Source organism: Siphateles boraxobius, unplaced genomic scaffold (assembly GCF_051911475.1).
Source record: "Siphateles boraxobius isolate OS27281-9 unplaced genomic scaffold, OSU_SipBor_1 1, whole genome shotgun sequence".
NCBI classification, from domain to species: Eukaryota; Metazoa; Chordata; class Actinopteri; order Cypriniformes; family Leuciscidae; genus Siphateles; species Siphateles boraxobius.
The window spans coordinates 333,522-342,175 of NW_027508699.1; positions in this window are offsets into that span (position 1 = coordinate 333,522).

Below are 8,654 nucleotides of genomic sequence, written 5' to 3' on the forward strand. Positions count from 1 at the left end.
TATATAAAATTTGAACACAATATGTGTCCCACGTGTGTACAGGTTGCCCCTCACTTCGTATGGCCTTTACTAATTCATCACGTCTGTATTGAGCTGACCATTGACATATATTTTCTTTCCAACCCAAAGTGCTGGTACCACTTCAACAACTTGGGTTTCTAAAAACTCTACAATGTAAAACAGGGGTTCTCAAAGTTTTCATTGGTGAGGGCCAATTTAGTAACCCAACATTGAACTGAGGGCCACCAAAGGGGCGGGGGAGAAAAGAAAAAAAACTGAAAAAAAAACCCCATTTGAAATAATTTTAATGAACAGATTGCATCTCTACAGTTTACATTTATTGCAATAAACACATTTTAATTCATAACTGAGGCAAAACCTGGCGAGTTTTTTTTTTACAGAAACTTTTCAAATAGAAGCTTACCAAACAAGTCATCGTCATTCATATCTATCATTGCCTGTCAGTCGCGTTTCCATTATTGCAGATTTTCGCAAATGTTTTGCGCTATTATTATCTATTTTTTTTTACCGTAACTGAAAAACGAAAAATTAACGGTTGTTGTCTTTTTAAAACGCAAAGTTGAAAAACCAACATTTTAATTTGAACTGGCAACAGCAACTGCTGCGCAAAACAGTAAATATCGACAGACTTTTTCAGATTTTTTTTTAAATTAGCCTACTTTTTGCCCCTTTATTAAACATTTAAAATATTCACAAATTAATATGGAAAACATGTCGATTTTACTGGTTTTCCAAGGCCAAATTAGAACCTGGAATTTATATTTTTCCCGCAGTGCTGAATGAGAAGAGCCATATAGGCTATAGCCTGTGTCTCTGGAACCACAGCCCACAGAAAGGTGATTTATAGGTGAGTTATAGGCGAATGATAATAAATGTGTCTGAAAAAACAGCGAGGCATTTTAATTGTTTATTAATTATTGTTTTCTAAGTGTCGGCTAAAAACATATCTCTATCTCCGCTGTTAAGCAGATGCGCTTTTAGAGAGGAATGCACCTTTCATACGAACTACATAATCAGAAGGTATTGCTTTCGATTCGAATTTGTTTAAAAGTGGACATTTCAAGCTTTCGCCTACATAGGTTATATTGTTTCAGTTCTCGCGCTCCAGTTCACGGAGATCATGAAAGCGCGTAGGCTAGCTACTGATTGTTTTATTTTATTTTACAAAAGCACAATGTTTTCTTGTTATTATGAGTTTACACAAATAAAAGTAGTTGCGAATAATGTATTATTATTTTCTGTATGACCAGAAATGATTCAGAAAGTATTTAAGTTGTTTCCACTGTTGATAGGAAAATGCAAGTGTTCGCGCCAGCGAAAAATTTGAAAGTTAATGGAAGCGTGGCTATTAATAAGCTTGTCATTAAGTCACACTGATATTGATTACTTGGTCAACATACCCTTTTAAATTGCAATGGGATTTGCGGTGCTGTTTTCGGCCGCTAAACGGATAGATTAATTTTTTCAAAGCAATGTAAAGTTAACAGTTTTACAGATGTTTTTCAGATGTTATCGCGGGCCGCCAGAAATGTTTCCACGGGTTGCCATTGGCCCGCGGGCCGCACTTTGAGAACCTATGATGTAAAACATGACCTAGAACAGAAAGAGGCACAAAGTAACTAACATTAAGTGTATGAACAGTAACTTTTGCACTTTTTTTAATTTAAACAAATGAACATAATTAGAAGTAATTTTTATGATAATCATAATAAGGCTTTAAAAGGTGAATGATGGTTTAAGAGCACATAAATGTCCTTAACACATGTTTCAGAACCAAGTTATTAGAAGTATAAATATGGTACACACCTACTAAATAACCCAAGGGCAGGACTCTGTCACTGCTGTCTAATTGTGATGCCAATCTGCACATAAATTAATTCAATTTGAAAAAGATTGGACTATCTAAAATTCAGATTTAAAGACTACCAAAACACCACGCTATGAATGACATTTAGAATGGGTCTGCATGAAGAAGTGGAATGACAACAAATCCAACCTCCACAGGCAACCGGACGCACTTCTGCATTTTGGTATCTAATGTTAAGCACATCAGCTTTGGTGACAGATCTGACACAAAACAAATTCCCAAATCTGTGGACTCAATGGGATAATCGTCCATATTCTTTGCAGACAATATATCCCTCACCCTCAAAGACAATTATATTCTGAACCAATAGTATCTTATTGTTCATCTTTATACATCTGTCCCTCTCTGATGTGTTGATGACAAACTCATCTATCGACAGTTCCTAGAATTGGAAGACTGTGCTGTGAATCCTTCTGGAACAGGTCCATCTGAGTGCAGCATTTTCATTTTTTTGTGAGCTTTCCAGGTTTCCTCATCATTTAAACTTGTTGAATCAAGTTCTCAAATTCTGCGTATAACTTGCTGCAGTGGTGAGCTAGGTTTTCTAACCATTCCTTTAATTTTTTAAAGTAGTTTTCAAAAGGAAACCCTGATATTAAATCTAATTGGCTGTTACGTCCCTCCACTACCTTTGGTGGCTCTGTTTTCCTTTACTAATGTTTGACTGCTCGACAGTATGTTTTTCCTTTGTTATTGTGTGCAGGTGTGATCAGGTAACGAGTGGAAGAGAGACACCCTTTTAAGCTGAGGCAATTCGTTCAGAGAAGGGGAAGAGGAGGGAGAGACTTGTGTACCGACCACCACGCCTGTTGTTGTTGTAGTTGTTGTTGTTGTTGTTCTTCCTGCAATGTTTTGTTCTTTTGTAGTTTTCTCCCAGTTTCTGTTTTTGTTTGTAATTTACTTAATTGTTTAATAAATTCCCTAGACAAACAAGTACAACTGACTTTGCGGTCACTTTGTTGTCGCCAGGGAGCCTGATCATAACATTTGGGGGCTCGTCCATTTTCGAATCGGAGGGGAAGTAATGTTTTGTGACCGACTTGTTGGTGAGTACCAAATTTTCTTTTCTGGGTAGAGGAGCTGGGTATTTTTGGTGGTATCCTTAGTCGGTACGTTTCGAGGGATTGTGGTAGACTGCGCAATCGGTCTGCTACGTCCTCACGAGTTTAACGTTTAATGTACACCGGGTAGGGGATCCACTGAAGACTAGTGAGGCTAAGTTTAGTTTTGTTGGACTGGTAAGTAGGGGTTGGGGTGTAGCAGTGAATCTCCCAGTTTTCTGGTACTTGCTTATTTTTCGCTTGAGTGATTTGATAGTGCACTGTATAAAGTAGTGTTTAAACAGGATGAGATTGGGTTTAGAATTTTGTTGGCTGCATTTATTTTTGGGGTTTTAAGCCCATTAGTGCGTCTAACTTTTTCTCAACTTGTCAGTATAGTGGCGTGGTGGTATTTTTTTTCTCTCTTTTCCTTTTCTTCCTTTGTAGTTGTGTAGCAGTTTGTAGTATTTTGATTTGTTTATTTTGGATTGCTATGTTAAGCATGTCTATAGTTCAGGAGTTTATTGAAACCCCTTCTGTAGAGGCGTTTAATAATCTTAAAAAGGAGCAACTTTTGGAATTAGCTACTTATTATGAAATTGAGGTGTCTGCTTCCGATAAACGCCTCAAAGACCGCATTAGAACTGATCTGCTACCAGTTTTGGTAGAGAAGAGGATTTTGCCTCCCGTTGATATGGGAGATTCTATCCGGTTGAAAGAGCTTTCTATTCGAGAGAGAGAGTTAGACAATGAGAGAGGAGTTGCGTTTAAGAGTCTCCGAGAATGATTTGGAAATGAAACGCTTAGATTTAAGAGCTAGACAGGAAAATATTGATCTACATTAGGCTTGTACCACCGTTCATTGAGAAAGACGTGGAAAAATATTTTCCGCATTTTGAGAAAGTTGCGTCAACTTTAAATTGGCCGAAAGAAGTATGCACTCTGTTGATTCAGTCAGTTTTAACTGGTAGGGCACAAGAAGTATATTCTTCACTTTCACTTGAGCAAAGTAAAGACTACGGTGTGGTTAAGGCAGCTATTCTTAGTTGTTACCAACTAGTTCCAGAAGCTTACAGACAGCGTTTTCGCGATGTTCCCCGCGATCTTTAGAATCGCGGGGAAAGACAGTATGTCACGTTATAAAAAGGCTCTAAAAGCAGCCAGGGCTGAGCATCGCCGCAAGCTAATAGAAAATAACCAAAATAATCCAAGGTTTTTATTTAACACCGTGGCTAGACTAACAAATAAACAGACATCACCAGAGCAAAATATTCCGTTACAATATAGTAGTAATGATTTTATGAATTACTTCGATGAGAAAATAGAGAGCATCCGAAACACAATTGTAAATGTACAATCCTCTATGGTGTCTTATGATTCAGCCTCAATTATGGCCCCTCTAGAACAACTACAGTGCTTTACAACTATAGGACAGGAAGAGCTAAATAAACTTATCATTGCATCTAAACCAACAACATGTTTATTAGATCCAATACCCACTAAACTACTGAAAGAAGTGTTACCTGTAGTCGAAGAGCCTCTTCTTAATATTATTAACTCGTCTTTATTTTTAGGTAATGTTCCAAAAATATTCAAGCTGGCAGTACTAAAACCTCTCATTAAGAAACCGCAATTAGATCCAAATAACTTAGCAAATTACAGACCCATCTCAAATCTTCCATTTATGTCTAAAATAATAGAAAAAATTGTCCGCTCAACTGTGCTCTTTCTTGCAAGAAAATTATATCTATGAAAAATTTCAGTCGGGATCCAGACCGCATCATAGCACAGAAACTGTGCTAGTCAAAATTACAAATGATTTACTTTTAGCTTCTGACCAAGGCTGTATCTCAATACTAGTTCTACTCGATCTTAGCGCTGCGTTCGACACTATAGATCATAAAATACTCTTGGATCGACTACAAAACTACACTGGTGTTCAGGGACAGGCATTAAGCTGGTTTAGATCGTACTTATCAGACCGTTACCATTTTGGAACCAACATTGGCTCCGGCTCAGGAACTGGCTCCGGCTCAGGAACTGGCTCCGGCTCAGGAACTGGCTCCGGCTCAGGAACTGGCTCCGGCTCAGGAACTGGCTCCGGCTCAGGAACTGGCTCCGGCTCAGGAACTGGCTCCGGCTCAGGAACTGGCTCCGGCTCAGGAACAGACACCGGCTCAGGAACAGACACCGGCTCAGGAACAGACACCGGCTCAGGAACAGACACCAAAACTGTAACAGCCACAAGAACAGACACAAACACAGAAACAAACACTGGCACTGGTTCTGGAACAGACATTGGCTCCAGCTCTGGAACGGGCACTGGCTCTGCCTCCGGCTCTGGAACGGGCACTGGCTCTGCCTCCGGCTCTGGAACGGGCACTGGCTCTGCCTCCGGCTCTGGAACGGGCACTGGCTTTGGAACAGACATTGGCTCCAGCTCTGGAACAGGCACTGGCTCTGCCTCCGGCTCTGGAACAGGCACTGGCTCTGCCTCCGGCTCTGGAACAGGCACTGGCTCTGCCTCCGGCTCTGGAACAGCAGACACTGGCTCCGGTTCTCGAACAGCAGACACTGGCTCCGGCTTTGGAACAGCAGACACTGGCTCAGGGACTGCAGACACTGGCTCCGGCTCAGGGACTGCAGACACTGGCTCCGGCTCAGGGACAGCAGACACCGGCTCTGGCTCAGGGACAGCAGACATGGGCATGTCCAGGATCCGAACCAGGCGCTCCAGATAGCCCAGGTCCAAAAAGGCGGACGGAACGTGAACAGTCTCTCGCTGGGCAGACGCGACGTGAACAGTCTCTGATTTGACAGACTTGACGTGAACAATCTCTGACTGGGCAGACGGGACGTGAACAGTCTCTGACTGGGCAGACGGGACGTGAACAGTCTCTGACTGGGCAGATGTGACATGAACATTCTCTGACTGGGCAGACGGGACGTGAACATTCTCTGACTGGGCAGACGGGACATGAACATTCTCTGACTGGGCAGACGGGACGTGAACAGTCTCTGACTGGGCAGACGGAACGTGTCTCTTCCTCCTCCTCCGTCCATGAGAGCGAGAGGGTGCTGGGTTGGACGGAACCATCGATGAAGGCCTCATGCTGGACGAAACCGGTGGTGGATGGAAGTCTAGGCTGGATTGCACCACCTCAGGTTCCATGAAGGATCGAGGAGGAGAGTGATACCTGGACTCCCCTCTAGTACCTCCTCTCCTATGACCTCCGCGGTTCCCGGAATATTTTGCCAGCCGGGTTCCCTCGAATGACTCTCTGGGATGATCTGAAGGGGGTGTGGAAGCTTCCTTCAAATCAGCTTCCTCAGTCAATCGGGCCCACAGTGCAAAACACTCAAAGATGTTCATGCGAGGAGGAATCTCTTTAGGTTGAGAATTCCCCCTCTGCTGTTTCTTCCCCCTATCAGTGGTTGGAGACTTAGGAGACCCCATACCGCTGGATCTCTCCATGACGGAGTCCTTCTGTCACGACACGCACACACGGGGAATAGAGATCCAAGAAGCAGTTTATTTAAAAGGGTAATCCGTACTCACAACAGTCCAGGCAAAGGTCAAAATCCAGAAAAGGCAATCCAATAACAAGAAGACAAACACAAGGAACCGACTCGAACAGTAAACGGAAGTGTGGGGACAATAACAAGGACTCCGTGACAAACACTGAAACAGACAGGGTATATATACACAAGTGCAAACAAGGTGACGAGAAACAGCTGTAATGCAATGAACAATCAGTGACAGACAGGATCATGGGAAGTGTAGTGAGAATGCATAGACACCGTGAAAACTGAGGACCTCTAGTGTTTAACCCAGGGAATAACCAGACACTGTGACACTATTTTATCATCTCTACACTGGTTACCTATTAAGTTACGTATCAATTACAAAGTATTCCTATTGACCTATAAAGCCCTAAATGGTTTAGCTCCTGTGTATTTAACAGACCTTCTATCGCCATATAATCCATCGCGCTCTTTAAGATCACTAAATTCGAGGCTTCTGGTCATTCCTAGGATATCTAAGTCCACTAAAGGAGGGAAGGCGTTCTCACATTTAGCTCCTAAACTCTGGAATAGCCTTCCTGATATTGTTCGAGACTCAGACTCGCTGTCCCAGTTTAAAACTAGATTAAAGACGCAGCTATTTAATAGGGGTGTCGAAATTAATTGTTTCTACGATGCATCGCGATGCAGACGAGGACGATTCGGTATCGGTTCAGTAACAGACCATAACCGGTTATACTGACGCTTTTGTGACGTCATTTGTCGCGTGTGTGCTTTGTCGCGGTAGCATACAATGGCAGAGGAGGCGAGACGCGAGTGCAAGTAATTAAAAATGCTCCAAATACTTTACAAGCCTACATCTATTCTGGACACATTTCGGCTCTAATGAACAACCTGGTAAGCACGACCTGGAGAAGACACGCGCTGTGCGCGCTCATGTCACGCACACATAGAGCTGATTTAAGTATCCGAACCTGATGGTCAAATTACAATTATTCTGTGTTACGCGTGATTATAAATGGATGATCGTTACCTTCAACACTGGGCTCGGCGACGGTTGATGCGCGCATCTCTATGGTAACATTATACATTGATGAATGAGCTGCTTTTAAATGAACATTTATTTAAAACAAAATTGATTTGACACAATTTCATTTACTAAATGGCATGAACAGGCTTTACTCCTTGAAACTTAAACTGGAATGTCACTGTTTCTGTCAGTGCGACTTCCCGTACAGGCAAACACTCGCGCACGCACACATCACTTTGTAGTAAAAATTTAAATTGCAGATGCAGTGCACCGCGATGCATCGCGATATCGAATTGAACTGAATCGATGACATGATAATCGTAATCGAACCGTGAGACCAGTGCAGGTTCACACCCTACTATTTAACCAAGCATTAACTTAATGCTTACCTTTTATACTACTGCTGAATCAGTTCGCATGCATTAACATTATGAACATCAGCTATGCTAATTATTTCCCATCTGCCTTTCTGCTGTTATCTATAGTCCCAAGGTAAATAGCGTTCGTCAGCTCCAGTTTGTATCCAGCCTCTCACAGAGACTTCAGATCCCCCAACACCTGCGATGAGATGACTAAACGCCTGTGAAGAGACGACTCGACGCCTGTGAAGAGACGACTCAACGCCTGCGATATGTTATGCCCTAAATTAATACATGATTAACTGACTGTATTTTTCTATTTACATTTCCGAAATGCACTTTCTGTAAAGCTGCTTTGAGACAATGTGTATTGTGAAAAGCGCTATACAAATAAATTTGAATTGAATTGAATTACAACATAAAATTTTGGTAAAACTCGGTAGTCAGCACATCCCTCAAAACTACTGGACCAGTGTAAAGTAAGAACTGCCTAAGTTCTGTTGCTTTCCATCGTAACCTTTCATCAATTGCCCTTGTTCTTCTAGCAAATTCGGAGGGTATGTAACTCTTGAGAGCAAGCAGTTTGCCAGAAATGATAGACACTTGCCTGGATGAAATACGGTAACTCAACTTGCCGCGAGTTCCCATCCACAAATCAAGCAGACGACGCACCATGCCTAAGCACACAAAATGCATATAGTCATGTGGAAATCCACTAACCATGGGAACAGATGTTTCACAAAATGGGGAATGTTGTATATGATGGTCTTCATCCTCTGCATTTGAAAAAGAAACATCGGTTCTTACTCTAG